Source organism: Zootoca vivipara, chromosome 11, assembly GCF_965207765.1.
Source record: "Zootoca vivipara chromosome 11, rZooViv2.hap1.1, whole genome shotgun sequence".
NCBI classification, from domain to species: Eukaryota; Metazoa; Chordata; class Lepidosauria; order Squamata; family Lacertidae; genus Zootoca; species Zootoca vivipara.
This window is the reverse complement of record NC_142594.1, coordinates 12,676,450-12,697,540: the sequence shown is the minus strand read 5'-3', so window position 1 is coordinate 12,697,540 and position 21,091 is coordinate 12,676,450. Positions and strand designations below refer to the sequence as shown.

The 21,091-nt window shown below is 44.7% G+C and overlaps 1 protein-coding gene across 2 annotated transcripts in view; it reads right to left on the bottom strand.

Moving 5' to 3' along the window:
* CPNE4 (copine 4) overlaps positions 1 to 20,785 on the bottom strand; it is a 193,148-nt gene extending 172,363 nt beyond the window's left edge. For both annotated transcript variants that reach the window (XM_088654502.1, XM_035129268.3), the window contains exon 1: positions 20,560 to 20,785. The gene's annotated coding sequence lies outside the window, so the exon portion shown is untranslated. The remainder of the gene's footprint in view (positions 1 to 20,559) is intronic.
* Between the last annotated feature and the right edge of the window lie 306 nt (positions 20,786 to 21,091).

Below are 21,091 nucleotides of genomic sequence, written 5' to 3'. Positions count from 1 at the left end.
TGAAGGAACAAGCAGGAATAATAATAATAATAATAATAATAATAATAATAATAATAATAATAATAATTTATTATTTATACCCCGCCCATCTGGCTGGGTTTCCCCAGCCACTCTGGGCGGCTTCCAACAGAAATATTAAAATACACTAATTTCTTAAAGATTAAAAGCTTCCCTAAACAGGGCTGCCTTCAGATGTCCTCTAAATGTCTGGTAATTATTTTTCTTTTTGACATCTGGTGGGAGGGCGTTCCACAGGGCGGGTGCCACTACCGAGAAGGCCCTCTGCCTGGTTCCCTGTAACTTGGCTTCTCGCAACGAGGGAACCGCCAGAAGGCCCTTGGTGCTGGACCTCAGTGTTCGGGCAGAACGATGGAGGTAAAGACGCTCCTTCAGGTATACTGGACCGAGGCCGTTTAGGGCTTTAAAGGTCAGCACCAACACTTTGAATTGTGCTCGGAAACGTACTGGGAGCCAATGCAGGTCTTTGTGGTCTCGCTCTGCTCCTCTTAGTGACGCCCTGTGCAGCGTACCGGCTACTAGCATGCCATGGATTGGTTTGATGCATCAAAATGGTGGGAGGGACCAGCTGGGGAATCCCCTAGGGGAAGAAGGCTCGGAGTCAGGGGATTGGTGGAATGACAATGAGTGTTCAGAGATGACTGGGAGGAGGAGGTTCAGAAGCTGAAGGTAACAGGGCTTAGTGAGCTGGAAGAGTCTGTGGCAGAGAGAAGTGCAAAATCAGAGGCAGAAACTGAAGCAGGAGAGTGAGAGGCCAAGAGGCAGAGGAGTCAGGCTGGTGAAGAGTCACAGGTGTCTCCTTCTCCTGCTGTAACAAGCTCCTTTCCCCTTGGTCTCCTAGAACCAGAAGAGGGCTGAAACGGGTGGAGCAGCAACAGACTGCATGCAGGAGCAGTCTCAAATTGCTTGCAAGAAGACCTGGAGAGGAGAGGATGTAGACAGCTGTGAGGAAGCAGGGGCAACTGGTTTCATGGGGCAAGATGTCCTGGGAGGGGAGGGGTCTGCTCTGCGCATTAGGCCTGACACTCAACCAAGTGTGTGGAGATCCTGTTTTTGCTAACAAATAGTTAACTCCACCTTTGAACTGTGTGATTACTGACCAGCACACTCCAATGGCATAATAGTAGTATTACCCACCCTTCACCAGCAGATCCCAGGGTGGGTTGCATCCATTTAGAATTGAGAATTAAAACAAGTCGAAACAAATTTTGTATGTCTGAAGGGGGCAATGCTTGCACATTCAGCTCAACACACTTAGAATGTGTGAAAAAGGACACTGAATCCACAGGACTCCTGATCATGCAGAAGATTCTAAGCACATTCGGGTGAACATGCAACGATCCCCCTTTCTTCCAGTTCAGCATGCAAAGGTGGCCAGGCGAAGCTTGTGGGGGCAGAACTAGTAAGGGTACCCTGACCCCACTTCTCGTGAACAAGGCAAATGCCTGAACAAGGCTTGAGTTTCATTGATTTCAGCATGAAATACACAAGTACAAGCTTGAGTCTCCCATTCAGTCGAACTGAAATACATCCCTTCTAATTAGATTTGCCATATTGGCATGAAACATTGGGAAAGGATCATCGCAGCAAAGCCTTCCAAAATGCTGCGCCCCGCCCCTGCTATATTTCGCTTGCCACTCGTCCCTTTAAACCTGCCATTCAATAGAGTGCAACGTTCAAAACAGATGCAATTCCAGAATCTAATGTTAAAATTATAAACTGCATTTCACAAGGTAACATGTTTCCAACGAAAACACACCTTGTTTTTTCATTTGATTCTTTTCAATTGTTACTTCAGCCAGGATCTGCTTAACCCAGGCAGCAATTAGGGGCAGAAAAAGAAAATATGATAGTATCTCAGCGGGGTTTCCATATTTCTGGTTATGTACGCTGCAGCATGTTTAACCCAATTCAAATGAGCATTCTGAATAGTGTCAACTTTATATTCACATTACAAAGCAATTTCAGAAAAAGATCGTGTAAGAACTGATGCAATGGGCTCTATATAAAGGTAAAAAAGGTAAAGGACCCCTGGATGGTTAAGTCCAGTCAAAGGTGACTATGGGGTTGCAGCGCTCATCTCACTTTCAGGCCAAGGGAGCCGGCAGTTTTCCGGGTCATGTGGCCAGCATGACTAAACCACTTGTGGCATAATGGAACACTGTGATGGAATCCAGAGTGCATAGAAACACCATTTACCTTCCTGCCACAGCAGTACCTATTAATTTACTTGCACTGGCATGCTTTCGAACTGTTAGGTTGGCAGAAGCTGGGACAGAGCAATGGGGATCCGAACTGCCGACTTTCTGATCGGCAAGCCCAAGAGGCTCAGTGGTTTAGACCACAGCGCCACCCGCATCCCTACCTTTACCCTTTTTTCTGTATAACCAGTGCTAGTAAGTCACTTAAAGGTAAAGGTAAAGGGACCCCTGACCATTAGGTCCAGTCGTGACCAACTCTGGGGTTGCGGTGCTCATCTCACGTTATTGGCCGAGGGAGCCGGCGTACAGCTCCCGGATCATGTGGCCAGCATGACAAAGCTGATTCTGGCAAACCAGAGCAGGACACGGAAATGCTGTTTACCTTCCCGCTGTAGCGGTACCTATTTATCTACTTGCACTTTGATGTGCTTTCAAACTGCTAGGTTGGCAGGAGCTGGGACCAAGCAACAGGAGCTCACTCCGTCGCGGGGATTCGAACCGCCGACCTTCTGATCGGCAAGCCCTAGGCTCTGTGGTTTAACCCACAGCGCCACCCGCATCCCTGAAGTAAGTCACTTACCGTCACATTACTAAGAAAAGTTTCTGAGAAGTCTACAAAGGCTGCCCCCCCCCCATACAATGCAGGGCAGTAGTCTAAACTAAGTTACCCTCAAGGTTACTTGAGTTACACCCATTTTAAATGTCCTGTTAATTTTATTCTTTTTTTAATAATGGTTTTATGTATGTGTGTTTTGATTGGTTTGTGCATTTCAATTGTGCTTCACACAGCAATCAGACTTATTATACACCACTTGGCAATTTAGAGAGAAAGACCTGTGCCCAGGTAGATAGATTACTTATGTGCAACCGTGCATAGCACCGTGGTGCAGAGGTCATCCGGGCAAGACCAAGGGGGTGATACCCGGCCTTTCCTTCACCCTTAAAAAGCCATGTTTCATATTACAAAGAACTCTCTCTTGGATAATGCAAATCCAAAACTGCTTGGTTGGCATGCCTTTCATAATCTTAAATCACCCCATGTATTCATTAAACTTAATGAATCCCTCGAAACATCTGCTGAACACTTGCTGGAGCACATAATGTACAGAGGGCAAATCCATACCAAAAGTGAGCATCTGGAGCCCATGCGCGCACATGCATGTCTAGACACTCATCAACTGTCAAACACACGGGTGATAAACAGCAGTTTGGGAAAGTAATTAACAGCAGACCCAACAAGGCACAGCTGTCTGGCTTGATTTTAGATCTTGCTAGCTTGAGATTTGCAGTTAATTTTTGTTATATCAAAATAGAGCTACATTTTATTCACCAGGGCTTCCCCCCCACCCCCACCCCTCTCCTTGCTAATTCCAGCAACATCCGATTATGGTTGCAACCAAAGGTAAATCAAGCCCCAGATATCTTAGAGCTAGTTATTGACATAAAATATTTTAATATGCCAATAGTGCAATCATGTTTCTCACAAGTAAATCCCACAACGTTCAATGGGGCTTACTCACAAATAAGCAGGATTCTCCGAGAAGCTGCTTGCAAAGGAGAACCCTGCACTGTGCAGGAACCGCACCTCTGCTGAATAGCTGTTTCTTGGAGGCACTGATCCTCCCCTGTGTTCCTTTGCAAGTGCTTCCCTTTGCAGCATGAAGGATTGATGTATCTGCTGATGGAGTCATTGAATCCTGGGTGGTACTGCTTCAGGGGCAGGCATCAGGCAGGCAGGGCAAGGCAGACCATGAGATCCTACTTTCTCCCAGGAAGACATAGCAAGTGGTCAGGGTCTGCCTTGACCTTCTGACAAGATGTTCCACCTTGAGAGAGCCATGGATCCAGTCCAACCCTGGATCAATCCATGGCTTGCCCTGCACCCTAGTTCCTCCAAAAATGCCCAATTTGGTTCGGGTCTCAGTCAGATCCAGTGAAGTGCTATTGCATATCATAATAAGTGTGCTGGATGAAACGTAAGGGACAAACATTATTCAAAGATTGCTGCGAAGATTCAGGTAAGGAGAGCGAAGCAATTGACTCAGGATGTTCAATGGCAGTCTACTTTTGCAACTCTACAGCAACGCAGCTTATCACTCTCCCTGTCTTCTTCTCTCTGTTACAAGCATCTTATTTTAAAAACACTTCGGATCGCTCTATGCAGCCCTTGTAAGCTTTTTGTTGCTGGAGTGGAGAATCTGCCAGTTTGCAAGCCATAAATTAGACCTGAGAGGCCTCCCCATTTGGCTCAGGAGGCCACCTGAGCCAAGCCACACCCACCAGCCCTGCACCTACGTATGATAACCGTACAAATCTCTATAAACGTCTCATGTAAAATATACATTAAAAGCTATTGATAAAGGTCAGAAGGTAAAAACAAGCTGGTCTAACACTATAAAGCGGCATCCAGATAGTATAAAATACTGTTACATGTTAAAATGCATGCCAGCTTTATGTTTCTGGGAAGGTTTGCCTAACCAAAAACGATACAGTGAAGGCGCTTGGGCAGAATGTAGGTTCTGCCACACTGAAAAATCAATTCCTTACAAGTGTGGAATAAGCATTATGTGGTGTTATATGTGTATTTGAGAACCATGTACTTAATCTCACTGGAGACCAGGCAGGAAAAAAACCCATAATTAATAATTCTCTTGGACTGGGAATACAGAAAGAGTGAGATTGAAACCTAGGAGGAAATCATTGGAAGAACAGCCTGGCTCTCTTCTGGTTCCTCTCTTTTAGAAGAACATGATTTCACACACATACAATCACACAATCCCACTTGACGAATGTTGGGCAAGAATGGACGCAGGCCCGATTTTCCCAATCAGGGGGATTAAAAAGTGGGAAGAGGCTAGATTTCCTTGCCGTTTCCTACAGACCATGCTTATGAATACTGTGTCTTGGTGAAAGGCATTCCTACTCTTTAACAGTATGGGCATATTCTGGATTAATAAAACAAAAGGGTGTGTTCTAAATAGCATTGGGTGCAGTTTAGCAGGGGACTGCAGCTTCTGCAACTGGAGAACAGTGTACAAGTTATGTCAGAGAGTTGGAACCGAGGGACAACAACCCAACCCTACTCTATTTGCACACACACACACACACACACACACACACACACACACACACACACACAATTCCCACTCATAATTTGCTCTGTACTTTCTAAGTACTGAGCTTCAGCTTGTACTCCAGTGCCCCCTAGTGTCCTGCCACTCAAATAGCAACAGCCAGCCTCTTGCCTCCTCTTGAACAATATTGAAAATAAACATACGCCCCAGTATTTATAGTGGATACTCAGCACTCACTCTATCTATCTATCTATCTATATCCCAAACCTTCATTTTGTTTCATCGAGACTGCTACAGCTTTAAGAGGGTGCCCAAAGAGAACTAAAACCACATTCCAAAAAAATATTATAGCCTGTCCCATGTTTTTCTCTAGGATAGATTCCTGAACACTGAAAGAAAATGAAGCTTTTCCTGCCACTGAAACATTGTCGAAAGACGCGGCACCCTCTGCTTTCTCCAGAGCTGTAAATTAATAGCCTGAGATTGAGATACATGCAACTTCAATTTGCCTCATTAAGTTAGAGGCATGTTTGAATTTTCCTCCTCTTCCGTTATGCTGAATGACAATGGCAGCCATTTATCTACTTACTTTCCCAACAGGGCTGCCTTAGTCTGAATGCGTTGGGCAGACATTCACCTGGTAAAGTCACCAGTCCCTTTAGTGTGCTTGGGGGAAAATCCACTTGCAATCAGTGCAATCTAATGGCCTGTGGACACTTCGCCTGGCCTCAAAACAAGACGAGGGGTGATGCCAAGCACAGCCAGCCAACCAAGGCTTCCTGGGGCAGAGCAGCAAGTCTGAGTTTCTCCATAGTTTCCCTATACTTCCCCCCCCCCCATAGAAACCAAGTCCAGCTAAGTTATTTTTACCAATTGAAGCAGAGCATGCCTCTGAACGCCAGCAGTTGCTAGAAACGGCAGGAGGAGAAAGGGAGCATTTCCTATGTTCTTATGAAAATGTTCCCTTCCACAACACCCAAAATCAACTGCCTAAGGGGGGCGATTTCAGTCTGTTTAACAGTAGACACAGCATTACATAGTTGTGGAGGGTTTTTTCCTAGTCACTGTCTACCTCGCCTCAGAAGACCATAGCACAGTAGTGTCCAAACTTTTTTCAAAGAGGGCCAGATTTGATGAAGTGAAGAGCCATGAGGGCCAACCAAAGGGCCAACCAGGATTGAAGTTGTTGAGGTTTTTTTTTTAGGATTTTACCCCAGGAAATAAACTGCCACAGGGGCCGGATTAAACCGACTGGTTCCTAGATCAAGCTTCAGATACCCACACAGGTCCAAAGTGTCTTAAGCCATGCCCCTGTTGCAGGCCCTGAACCACCATTGGGTGGTCGTGGGGTGGGAAGAGAGAACCTATTATAACTCCACAGAACACGGTTCTAAAGTATGGGGAAGGGGAAACTGGATTTCTGGGGGGATTTTGTTTGGGTCTCTCGCCCTGAGAGGCTGGCTGTTGCATTTCATTCCTTGAAGACAATGTCTTGAGAACAACACTGAAAAAAGTGTTATGTTCTTAAAAGATATGAGGTTTCACTGCTCATTTGAAAGCCTGTTTGATGAAGGAGTCACGAGGTCAAGTTCGGTAGTCTTGGTTACAGGCCCCACTATTAATCATCCCCCAAACTGCATTCATGACGGTCACATCAGCTATGCTACGCATATTTAAAATTAATAATCCGATTCCCACATCAGCCACGTAATCTTATCCATCACCCATGCACAGAAACTTAGAAATTGCTTTTTAAAGTTTTGGTTGACTTCAGCTGTTAAAGCCCTAAACGGCCTCGGCCCTGTATACCTGAAGGAGTGTCTCCACCCCCATCATTCAGCCCAGACACTGAGGTCCAGTTCCAAGAGCCTTCTGGCCGTTCCCTCCCTGTGAGAAGTGAAGCTACAGGGAACCAGGCAGAGGGCCTTCTCGGTAGTAGCACCTGCCCTGTGGAAGCCCTCGCATCAGATGTCAAGGAAACAAACAACTATCTGGCTTTTAGAAGACATCTGAAGGCAGTCCTAGTTTTTAATGTTTGATGTTTTATCGTGTTTTTAATATCCTGTTGGGAGTGTGGCTGAGGAAACCCAGCCAGATAGGCGGGGTATAAATAATAAATTATTTTTATTCCTGTCATTTTACACAGACTGGAGGAAGGGCCACCACAAGCACCCAAAGCCACAAGTGACCAGCTGTGAGCTTCTATGTACTACAACCTAACTTATGCTGGATTTTTTTCATATAAGCCCATACCCTGGTGGGATGGCAAGGAGGAGAAAAAAATGGATCCCACAAGCCAGGGGTAGGGGACCTCTAGACTGCCGGCTGAATTTAGCCCACCAAGGGTTCAGAGTCGCCCTGCGAGGTTGTTCTCCCCAAACATGAGGCCATATGTGATGTCAGGTGTGGGTAAAGGAGAGACGCAGCTATCAACACACAATTTATTGATGTGTTTATTTATTTATTGCATTTATAGCCCACTTTTCCCCTCTAAGGAACTCAAGTAGCGTCTAAAGGCAATCTGACCTAATTCACACTTTCCCAAACAACAACCAAAACCAGCCATCTTTCAAAACCCACAGTTGTCCAAATTCTGCAACACAATTCCCTAGCCAAGGAACATGTCAAGAAATTAGGGTGGTAAAATGTGCACATATATGCACAGAGTGAAAAGAGCATTATATTGGAGAAATTGCTTTGCAAAAAAAAGAAGGAGGAGGAGGAGGTGCCTTTTAGGAGTTATTCTCTGGTGAATTTTCATGGAGGATTTTTATTTATTTATTTTTAATTGCAAAATGATGTGAACAACTAAACCAGGCATCCCCAAACTGCGGCCCTCCAGATGTTTTGGCCTACAACTCGCATGATCCCTAGCTAACAGGACCAGTGTTTGGGGAAGATGGGAACTGTAGTCCAAAACATCTGGAGGGCCGAAGTTTGGGGATGCCTGAAATAAACTAAAGACTCCCTACCCAATGCATTTCACTGCTTGATTAGCAGAACAAGATGGTGCCCTTCACCTTTGGCAAAATTCCACATTTAATTAATAACTATTATTATTATTATTATTATTATTATTATTATTATTATTATTATTTGTACCTCATCCATCTGGTTGGGTTTCCCCAGCCACTCTGGGCGACTTACAGCATAGTAAAACATCAATCATTAAAAATTTCCTGATACAGGGCTGCCTTCAGCTGCCTTCTAAAAGTCAGATTGTTGTTGTTGTTGTTGTTGTTGTTGTTGTTGTTGTTGTTGTTGTTGTTGTTGTTGTTGTCCCACATATGGCTTGCAGTTGACTCTTACTTCAACATGGCCACAAGACAATGACCTCTACCTCATCTAAGAGCTAAGGTACAGTAGGTGGCACAGGGCGTGCCAAATGGCATGCAGGTCTGTTTTCTAACAGTTCACTGCTGCTCTAGGCCAGGCATAGGCAAACTTGGCCCTCCAGATGTTTTGGGACTACAATTCCCATCATCCCTGACCATTGGTCCTGTTAGCTAGGGATGATGGGAGTCTGTAGTCCCAAAACATCTGGAGGGCCAAGTTTGCCTATGCCTGCTCTGGGCCCATGACCAGTAGCAGGAGGATCTTCTGGTAGAGGCAGCTTACCCATTCAATCTAAGGGTAGAGTCCTTTTTAAATAGGCTCTATTTGTCACTTTCTGAGATGCTTCCTGTCCTGTGCCTTATCAAGGCAGAAGTTCATTAACAGACTAAAGTGCAGGACTAGCCAATGTGGCACTTCTCAGATCTTACTGGACTCCAGCTCCCATCAGCCCATGCCAGCATAGGCAACGGCCAGGGTTGGTGGGAGTCGTATTATAACTACAACTTAGAGGCTATCTCTGCTACACTGCCACTAACTGTTTTGCTCTTTGGATTGGAATGCGGGTGATATCTAGAGCTAGAGCACATGTTATCTAGAGCTAGTTTAAAATCAAGTTAGTTTAGAGTACAGTATTCCTGCCCACTGCACCTTCTAGCCATTGGAAAAAGAAACACAAAATGAACTTCATTTTCTATCCCAAAAGGTTCATAAGCTGCTTAGTAGCAACCTTTCAATCAAAGACTGTTTTGTTTTTAAGTTTTGTCAGATACTCCCTGACTAGAGGCTAGAGAGGCGTGTATGAGCAACTTTAGGAACTAGCTGAGGCTTCCTTAAGACATGGCATTTATCATGTCAGCTTTACCAATTATGACAGTAGCCTTTCTGCTCCGATTTCTAACGCTCCTTTCACACTGCAGTACCTATGTGCTGCCACGTTGTGTGAAATTATTCCATCCTCGCCAGCAGGTACTGCAGTGGAAACTCTGCCTCCGTCCCGCAGCTGCTGAGCAGAGGTCCGTCCTTGTGTGTATGAGTGATGCTCCACAAGCAGCTTTCCTTAAAATTGAGCAGTTAATCCAGAGGTACAGATGACACTCCGCAAGCAGCATTATTTTATGAAAGCCACTTGCTGACCCTCGCCCAGTCTCTGCAGGGTCACCTAGACCCTGCAGAACAGCTGTGAAGGGGTAGAGGCAATCCTGGGGGTGGAGTGATGCTTGTGGAACATTACCTGCACCCTGCGGGATCTTGGCCAGTGGACACCCCTGCACAAAACATGATTTTCTGGGTGTCTAGGCTTGTACACTGACTTTTTTTTTCTGGAAGCAAATAAAATGGAAAGTACGCCTGTGTTTTATTCTGTTTGGCTTCCAGAAGTGGCTTTTATATCACATGATAGCTCAGTGTCGAAATGAATATTCAACAGCCAGTCCAGTCAGAGTTTGTATGTGGGGTTTTTGGCCATTAAACCATCGCCATAATCTTTGGATTTTTGGCTTTACAAGTGTCCTTGACATCCTTCCAGTCAAATCCCAATTGAATTTAAAAACCAACAGACCATGCCATCTACTGTGGGGTTTTTTTCACGTTGCAGGAATACACAGGCATGAAAAGAGATTTAAAACTTTCAGTCACCAAATCAGGATTACTACAAATACCTAAAACATAAATTACTTCCAGTGTGATGTTTCACCAGACACATAGACATGACCATTTTAAGTATGAGATAAAAAAATATCTCAAATTTTTGTAATGGAATGTTGCACTTTAAAATATTATTATTTATTAAATTTGTATACCACCTTATACCTGTAGATCTTGGAATGCGTCTGGTTAGCAAAGATGTTTATTCGGCTGTATGCCCATCATAAAACACAACACAACAAAACAAGTCAAATAAAAACCGCAGACTCATACAAACCACAGCTAATATAACACAATTCACAGCTCACAAGGACAATTAACAATTCAAAAAACACATCTTGAAGGTTTAAGATTGAGATTAAAAATTTAGGCGCTAAACTAAAATCAATATCTGATGTCATTTAAAAAAATATTCTTATAACTATCAATAATCAGCTATCATTCCATTCCGTCTCTTGTACGAGAGGACGGCTGTTGGCGCTGTGGTTAAACCACTGAGCCTAGGGCTTGCTGATCAGAAGGTCAGCGGTTCAAATCCCTGTGACAGAGTGAGCTCCCGTTGCTTGGTCCCAGCTCCTGCCAACCTAGCAGTTCGAAAGCACGTCAAAATGCAAGTAGATAAATAGGAACCGCTACAGCGGGAAGGTAAACGGCGTTCCCATGTGCTGCTCTGGTTTGCCAGAAGCGGCTTTGTCATGCTGGCCACATGACCTGGAAGCTATACGCCGGCTCCCTCGGCCAATAATGCGAGATGAGCGCGCAACCCCAGAGTCGGTCACAACTGGACCTAATGGTCAGGGGTCCCTTTACCTTTACCTTTACCTAGAATAATATAAGGGTCCACATCTTGAAGAACCCAGGCTAGTTGAAGGTCAACTGGATTGTCAGCCATAGGCTGGATTATGGAGTTTAGTATACTAGCACGAGCGTCTGGTTAAGTGAGTGGGATAGGCTGCAATCCTAACCACACTTACCTGGAAGTAAGCTCCATTGAACTGAATAGAACTTACTTCAGAGTAGATATAGTTGAAATTGCAACCATAGACTGCTTTATAATGAACCGTTAGTCTGTTCATTAACTCTGTCTTTAAGTTACCATAAGGCTCTCAATTGTTTTTTCCGACAAAAGACTGGAAATTCACTAACTTCGAAAGATAACACACAGGGAAATCACTGATATATAAATATATGCTGATGTGGCTGAGATATGTGTATCTATTGCGTGCTATGAAAGAGAACATATTTCCACATTTGTGGATTATGAAGTGGAATAAAGACTTGTGCAAATTAAATCAATTGTAGCAGAATGCAAAACGCCAGATGAAGGTGTGAATTCATGTTGGAACAGATTGTTCCTACATCGCTAGTCCTATACTATCTAACTCGGGAGCATGAACTCAATGGGACTCCCCTCCGAATAGACATGCATATGATTGCACTGTGTAATTCTAGCAAATGTGTTCTGGATTGCAACCTTAAGAAAACGCCTTACCAATAGTCTCTAACCAATCTCCCATATAATCCAATGCTTCTGAGATGAACTTTAAATGTGCTCCAAAGAGCCCCAGACAAAGGTCTTAATATTTGCTTCATTGAATTCCAATAGTTTCCCCTTTTTTCTAATTTAAGAATGAACAATTGGAGAGGGGGGGGCATATTGAAAATCAGGGAGAAAGATCAAACCAGAGACATGGAAGGCGATAGCGATGTGCACTTCTAATTACATCTAAAAGAGCAACAGATCTATTAGAAGGTATTGTCTACTTTGGCTGTATATCTCATGCTCCAGCCCTAAACAAGCTGACCATGATCAAACACCACGTAATGCATGCACTGCACTCACTGGACTTGAACATCAACTTGCATTTAGATTGTGGCCACTGTGTGGAAATAGTTCCATTGATTTCAAAGTTCCCATTGCTATAATGTGTTCAGCACACATTTTCAATCAGGATCAATAGGTTGGAGCCTAAGGAAACTTAGGGCTCACCCAGATTGCCTTTGGCACCACATTTTTAGGCAAAGGTCTGAGCTTTAAAGCTCTGTGACTGAGTATTTGGGGGAGGGTGTCACAGTGCTTTCCCTGGGGAAACCCACATTTCCCTGCTGAACTGGAGCAAATGACAATGGCGTTTTCTGCAGATTGCCATTTGCTTTGATTCAGCAGTAAAATGCGGGTTTCCCCGGGAAAATGTGGTGCAGAAAGGAAGTATGGTGCAAAAGGAAGTCAAGATGAGTCCTTAAAGATGTTTTCAGAAGGAAACTTTCCTGTCCTCTTTGCTACAACCCCCTGAAAAGCATCTCTGTATAATTGAGGGGCCCTCCTGAGCTATGTGGGATAGGCAACAGGGGAAGAGGAAACAGAAAACATTCCTTCCATGAATGAACTTCCTTAAATTAATTTATCTGAGAATCCAAGTCATGGGAACATAAGAAGCAGTCTTATACCAAGGTAGACCAATCATCCATCAAGCATGGTATTGTCTACACTGACCGGCAGCTGCTCAGACAGGGAGACTTTCTTCGCTCAACCTGGAAGCTGTGACCCTTTCCTGAGCAAGCAGGTGTATTACTTCTATGCGATGGCAAAGGTTCTGCTAATTCATGCTGCCAGCTGGTAGGCTCTAGACTTTAAAAACGTTAATCCCCTACAATGACTTCAACTTTTCTGCAATAATTCAGTGGGGCATCTCAAAAAAAGATGCTCTAACTAACGCAAAGTTATTTAATCAGCTTTAAAGCCAGGTACATAGCAAATGACAAGTAGCAATCTTAGGATCCATATACAGCCAGTGCTCCCAGTTGGTTTTAATATCAATTGTGCCTTTTATAAAGATTAACCAAGTGCCCAGACTAGCCTCAGTTCATCAATGGAAAATAATGGATATTAAATATTTTGAGGCAGTCTCGTCAAAGCTGCACAATATCACAAGACAGGCTTTAAAAAGAGCATCGTGAACTCGTATTTTGTTTTATCTACCATGTCTAAAATTAATCAGAGGGTTTAAACATTTCTTGGAGAAAAATTAACAAAACCACCACATTATCTAGCTGTATGTTTATGTTTACACAACCCCCAAAGCTAATGCGGAACTAATCATGAAGGATCACAGATGCAGAAAAACTGGAATGCAAAGCTAATTTTAATCAACAGAAAATTGACTGTTTAAAAGGAAACTGTTTCTGAAACTAGACACTGCCAATAGCATTGCTCACTGTAGCACTTTTCCACTTTACTGTGCCTAAGTGGAAGAAGTTGCCAGAGAGAAAAATTAAAGGAAGGTGGAAACAAGACAAGGGAAGAATCAAGCAAGTCATTTCATTGGATTGCACCAATATAGCTGAAAAAGGAGATGAAGGGCCAGCTGTCAATGACAAACAGTGACATTTTTTTAACATATCTGTAGACTGCTAATGGATATTGTTGGCCAAATGTGCATGATCAAATTCTGGCTTAGTAAACCAGGATACGTGCAAGCTTTGTGCAAACAGCTTTGCCCTTCCCTTTGCATAAGCAGAAAAAAACAACTCAGGAAGTCACAGTTAACTATAGTTCCCAGTAGGTGCAAACTTGCAGGCTTCCCAAAACCATACGGCTGGTCACTGTGAGATCAGGATGCTGCAGTAGGAAGATGCTTATACAAAATCAGACGGTTGGTCCATCTAGCTCGGTATTGTCTACATTGAAGCACAGCAGCTCTCCAGGGTTCCAGACAAGGAGTCTTCCCTAGTCCGACTTAGAGATGCCTGGGACCTTATGCATACAAAGCAGATGCTCTGAGTTACAGCCCTGTTTACTGGGTGAGCTTTTGGTTCTTTAACCAGGAACTATAGTTAATGGCTCCCAAATCCTGGATGTTCAGAAGATTTTCATTGCAGTTCTTGGACTGCATGTAATGGGAAAATTCCTTCCTTCCTTCCTAAGGAAGTAAAACAGAAGGAAAGGGGCTGCATGCAGGAGTTAGCACTGATCATCTCAGGTAAAACTTGCACATCACTATTGTAAGGGGGAGAGAGTACAGAGTACCGCCCCCTATCATCAAGAGTAGCTCCTCACAGAGTAGCAAAGGAAACACAGACTCGGGGGAGGGAAGTCAGGACACGGAGAGAGTGCCCAGGCTCAGGCAGGATGAAAGAGCCCAGACTCCACAGACGGGAGGAAAGAGAAGGGGACAAGGGGGAGAGGGAAAACATGGAACGCAGACCCTTTCCTCCGGTTCCGGAATTATGAAGAAGACGATAGGGGAGGAGATTCAGTGTCCCGCGCCTTTTATGTTGGGGGCGTTCGCGCCGAGGGGCACTTCCGGATTCTGCATCGGAGTAAGGAGACATGTTTCTGCACCTGCTTCACTGTACATATCAGCACCAATAAACACGTTATGGAAAAGTGACCTGAGGAGCGTCGTTACTCTAGAGTAGTCGCAAGAAACCCCTGACAACTACAAACCCAGCAGGGCCAGATTTTGGTAATATGGCACCATGAGCGAGGACAAAATCTGGTCGTCGTCCCCCCACTCAATATTTTTTATTTTCACAATAATTCCTTTTGGCACAGTTGCTTTTTATGGATATTCTCTGTAGGCACCTGTATAAATATAGGTGTTGTTGTTGTTGTTGTTTTGCATCCCCTCGGCTTAGTGCCCGCACTGCCCTAAATCCAGTGCTGAATCCAGTCCTCTTCAGTTAAGGCAGTCCACCCCTTCAGCTGCCATAACAATGATTAGAAAAATCTAGCAGTGCACATGTAATGTGTGAAAGTATTGTAATCCTTTTTGCATTCTGATCACAATTTTTGCATTCTGATTACTCACAAGCCCACTTTGTTTCACTGGTGCTTACTACTAGTGCGTTTAGGATGTACAGCCTTAGCTTTAGATAACCACGCAGGTTTGAGAAACCCGGCTCTACCATTTCCCCAACCTTTACATTATAGAAAAAGATTGCAGCTCAGAGCACATGTGTTCGCTGGTATCTCCAGTGAAAAGGAATTGGGTAGTAGATGGCAGCAAAGATCACCTGCTGCTGCCAGTCAGAGCAGACAATACTGAGCTAGATGGGCAAATGGTCTGACCAGGTAAAAGGGAGCTTCCTGTGTTCCTTCCTAAAGGAAACAAATCTGACTAGTGAAGAGTTGGAAAGCTTGCATCGTCGTCCATTAGCAGGGGCTGATCCAACATGAGGTAGCACCTTACCCAACAAGGATCTATGGGACCAAACGAGCAACAAAAGAATGTGACTGAATCAGAGGATAACAACAACTTTATTGCCTCCATCCAAAAACTGACCTGGCCCTCTACCCCATCTCTGACACAGTCAGTTCCTGATGAATTACAAAAGGGGTGACCAAGTTGTGGTCTTCCAGATGTTTCACTCCCATCAGATCTACCAGCACAGCTAATGGTTCGGGGATGATAAAAGTTGTAGCTTGCAAAACACGGAGGTCACCACACTGGCTATCCCCAACTGAGAGAATCGCAAGAAAACTAAAGGCACACCCTGTGGATACTATCCATGTTCGGAAATACCTTCTCAAAAAGGAGACTTGCACCTGATTCTTTATATGCCACTGTCGGCACACTGGTTGGAAATAAGTTCACGGGGCTTGCTCCCGGGTAAGTGCATATAGGATTGCAAAATAGCACCAGTGGATGCAATAAGATTTCCTTCCACAGGAACCTGCATAGGATTGCTTTCCACATATTTCAGTGGAACTAGCTCTCACAAAAGAGTGAAAGCCGCAGGAAGTAAAACCTATTTCATTCAAGAGAGTTGCACCGCAATCCTACGCACACATCTTACCCTGGGAGTAAGTTCAGCGGAGTTGTTTGGGTGGTTGAGCGGGCCCAAACCTCAGGTCTGGAAACCCGGGTCTCCTTTCCCTTCTTCTCCCACCCTACTCTTCAAACTTTTTCTAAAACAAAAAAAAAACTTTGCTTACAAGGTGGCTGAGCATGAGGCCAAAGATTGCTACCAGTCACCTGCCATCTGAATATTCCTAGAGACAAATTTGTCTATTGACTCTGTTCCCCGAGTCTTTTTCTGTGCCTAGCAATGCCCATGGGGTAAGTCTAATGGAACTCAGAGGGGCTCACCCCTGAGCACACACATATTGCAGTGGTTCACGTTTAGTAACTGTCATCAGAATTGCAGGATTAGAACCCTAAGCGGCAAAGCCAAACTTATTATTCCAATGCAAAATCCATTTGACTCTAGCAAGTGTCTTAAGAACTTAGAATGTCAACCTTGAGTTGCAACTCTAAACTTCTTATTCAGATGCAAAATTCATTAAAATGAATAGGGCATATGCCCCCCGGGGACTTTGGTCCAATTCAAATAGAACATCAAACATGTAAGGAAATTGTACCTGTGCACCATCTCCAATACATCCAACATCTCTTTTAAACCAGGATTCTCAGATGCCAGTACGCATGCAGTGTTAGCATGCTAGCAGGATACCCACAGAACTCTGGCATGCTAACAAGGAATGCTTCAGTGAAGTGACCTGGTTTACAATACAATCCTATGCAGACCTACTAAGAATACAGCCCTGCTAAATCCAGCTGCAAGGATAGCAAGTGTAGGTTGAGGAGCCTGAACCACACAATGCCTGCCAGAAGTGCATGGAACCGTTTTTCTTACACACCCACATTAACCAGCCTTTTACATGCATATAGTAATATACTCCTAAGTAAACACGCATAGGCTTTTTAATAATTGAGGCTCCGTACGCTTCACTTCTTTGAACATTTTTATCTTACATGTTTGATAGGTTATAGTGTTGTTTCTCATTTATCTTACGCTTCTTTGTGCTGGTTTTCTGCTGGGGTAGGGGGCTCTACTGAAATTTTAGCTTCTCATATTGATGGTTTCTGTTTGATTGCAAGTGTATTTTACTGATTAAATCAATAAACAAATCATGACCTGGTTAATATGTGGCATATAAATGACTAAAATCATATCAAATTGGACAACATCCTTGTTTCTGAAACCAGTTTCAACTCTTGACAGTTGCTATCACATCCCCTGGCAACAAGTTCCAAAGAATGCTACATCCCATAAAACTGTTGTTCTTTCAAGTCCCTGCAAGCTTTTTGCATTAGGCAAATCCCTGGTCCGCTCTCCAGATCCTCAAGCAAAGCATCTACACTAGGGTTTCCCGAAGTTGGGTCTCCAGCTGTTTTTAGACTACAAGTCCCATCATCCCTAGCTAGCAGGACCAGTGGTCAAAAATGGTGGGAATTCTAGTCCAAAAACAACTGGAGACTCAAGTTCGGGAAGCCCTAATCTACAATACCCCAAAGCTTTGCTTCTGACCATTCTGACTGTGTGTCAAGTGGGTGATGCCTTTAATGTGGCATATGTATTATACATTTGACGCAGATTTTGCTTATGCAGTCTGAAAGTTCTAGTTACTTGGGACAAATGTGTAGATAGGTGGTGTTAGCACTGAACGCAAGGAACACCATTTACCCTGCATTGCACTTATGTTCAAGAAAGCACAGCTCTGTCTTTTCTCAGTATACCAAGACCAACCACTGGCTCACCTAAGTCTAACATAGCAACTCTCCAAGGCACCAGAAACAAAACAAAAAAAACCCCAAGAAGTATTCTGAATAAGCCCTTCCCCTGTTTATAGGGCAGTATCTTTTACTGATTTTGGTGAACAGCTCTTGCAACTTTCAAAAATACAACAAATATAGTTCAAAAATACAACACTCCCCCCCAAAAAAAATTGAAAAAAAGAAATCTGAACATTGAATCTTAATAAAATAATGAACAGTTGTTTATGGACATCCTTTCTTGTTGACATCAACTCAAGCCCAAAGGTCTTTTTCCAGGGTGGGACCATTGGCCATCTCCTTCTCTGCAGGCAAACAGAAGCCAATGTACCCCCACCACTGCAAAGCTGGACTCAGATTCTCCATATCCCTCCCCAAACATTGGGGTGAAGGGTAAAACCCTGAAATTCGCTTTGGAATCCTTTCCCCCTCTTCCCCCTCTTTCCTGAAAAGGAGAGAGAATCTTTTACAGCATTTTCATTCAGGTTATAACCCTATGCCTACTTACTTGAAAGGAAGTCCCATTGATCACAGTAGGACTTATTTATGAGTAAAGATGCTTAGGATCAAGATCCACGAAGCACTTCCCGAATCACAGATGAATTCAGGAGAAAAGTTGAAAGGGGGAGGGGAACCAAATGTACACCCTAGCCAATCCAGGTTCCCCAAAAAGAAGCCAATTTGAAAGCAACATGTTCAAAAATGCAATTATCTCTGAGGGTAAATGTGCCTCAGGAACACTAGAAATGTGAGCAATTTTACAATCCTCTTTTTATTTGGTAGAAAATTTGTTAGTCGCCTTTCAAAACACAGTATTTTCCCAAAGGGGTCTCCCAAAAGCTATTCTTTCTTATTTTCTAATGCTGTTTCCCATTAATTCCATTGCTCCTGATATTATTTGTGACAAATGCTCCCTCCTTAAGTTTTCCCCAAACCATTAACAACTTTTGTTATATCTTTTTTCATGCACACACACTCGTTGCTTCTTTTGGGTTGTCCTGCGGTTATTATGCAAACGCAGCAAGTATTTTAGGTAGATCTGTGAACCGGCCCCAATATTATTGTTTATTAATACTGGTAACCCATCACACATGTAAAAATTAAGGTGGAAGAAGTTAACATAGCAACAGATTTGAACCCAGATCTCACCCAAGTTCCCGTTACTGGTACTGTGCACCAAACCACCATTGCCTCTCAAAAAATTGCCCTACACTGCTCAGGGAATCAGACATTCAAATAGAAGCCATGCCAGTAAACACTTGGGGTTATATTGGGTCTGGGGAAATACTTATTGACACATTATGCAGTATATTCTTTTTGTAAATGGTGGCTTCAGCCTGGGCTATCTCATCAGAAAATGAGAGCGCAGTGTTAGGCATGACCACTCAGAAAGCAGCCCTGCAGAGCTCAGGCTCAGTCCTAGGTAATAAGGAGCACAGGACTGCAGGCTCAGGTATGAAGCATCATCAGATGATCAGAAATCACTGCTGAGCACAGCACAGCTGAAGGGAGTTAGGAAGGCTTCAATGCCAGGTGTCAGATTCTGAAACTCAACAGGGATATGACGTCCACCGGTGGGTACTTTGAGCCAAAAAAAGAAGTTGTTTGTGAACTGGGTATGAAGATGATGAAGACTGATAATGACCAATTATCCACCCTTCACCCTAAGGTTACAACATTAAAACACAATATTAAAAAAACACCTTAGAACAATTTGCAATTGCAGAAATAAAGGTGGGTCTTAAAACTCTACACCTCAAGTGTCAAAAGCCAGGGTTAAGAAGTGCATTTTCAGCATTCGCCAGAAGCTGTGGAAGACGCACCTCTGTGGGGAAGGAGCGCCACAATTTAGGGGGCTGCCACGGATATCCAAAGTAACCGGGAGAGAGAACGGAGCTGTGCAAGGATTTTGAAACAGAGAAACCACTACAGGAGATTATCTAACGTTTTGAAACAAAACGCCCATCGAGGGGTTTTCTTTTTATAGAGAATATTGCTTTTCAAGATATTCTTTACACTTAATAACTGATTACACACACACACACTTATACCAGTAACTGCCACAGAAGACAAGGCTGCTTCCTCTCTCAACTTTACCCAGATGGGAAATAAGTGCAAGGCAAAGAGTCTGCAGTAGCTGTGGAAGCCCATGGAGTGAGGGCAGCGTGGGGGGTGGGGACAGACTCATGCCCTCGCCAACTTGGGTTGGGGTCCGTTTGCAAATACATAAAAGGGACCCCGACTAATCGAGCCCAATCAGTTCCCTATTTCCCCTCAATAACCCGAACAGAGCACAACCCGCTTCCAATAGCTCAGCCGGCGAGAGCACGCTGCTGGTAACACCAAAGTTGCAGGTTCGATCCCCGTATGGGACAGCTGCCTATTCCTGCATTTCAGGGGGTTGGACTAGATGACCCCCAGGGTCCCTCCCCACTGGACAACTCCGCGATTCTATGGAAAAAGGGACCGTCTTGTTTCCCATGGCCTCGAAATCACAGCTCTTTGCCCACGAGTCCGGAGTCCCCAACTTCCCCCGAGGGACCCCGTGACTGAGGGTCCTTCCGCACGGCGAGAGGCGCCGCGTAACGCGGGATAAGTGAAAGCGGGTCTGGGAGGGAGGGAAAGAAGCACACCCCAGAAACGGCTGGAGAGAAAAAGTTAGACAGCAGCATGCCTTTGGGGGGGGGGTGGAATGCAAAGCGGAGCAGCCGAGGGGAACCGCCTTACCTGAGCAAGTGATCTGGAAGGAATGGAGCGCTCCGCGAACCGGCTCTTTCTCGCTCCCTCGCAGGACGGCGGCGGCGGAGGGGATCCTCCCGGCGCGCTCTTGGCAAATCCTCGCTTCCAGCTAGTGGGGCGCTCAAGGAGCCGGTGGGGCGCTGGGGAGTTTCATCCCTCCAGGAAGCCGGGCTCCATCCCTCAGCGCTCTCGGGCTCCGCTCGCCTCTGACTGAGCCGAGGAGAAGGGAGAGAGAGAGAGAGAGAGAGGCTGGACTGGGCGCGGGCGGAGAAGCAGCTCCGCGCAGCGAGAGACGCCCGCCTTCTGGAGCGCGCGGGCGCCTCGGCTCAAAAGGAGGCGGAGAAACCCCGCTCGCGCGCCCCCTGGAGGCATCGGGCAGCACAGCGCCCCCGCCCGCCTCCCCTTTATATTTATATTAAGCTCTCCGGTGTTTTCTCTCCCCCCGCCCCGCACCTTTTCTTTTTCTTACATGCCGAATACTCCCCGGGGGCCGTTTGCCTTAAGAATATACTGCCTGCTC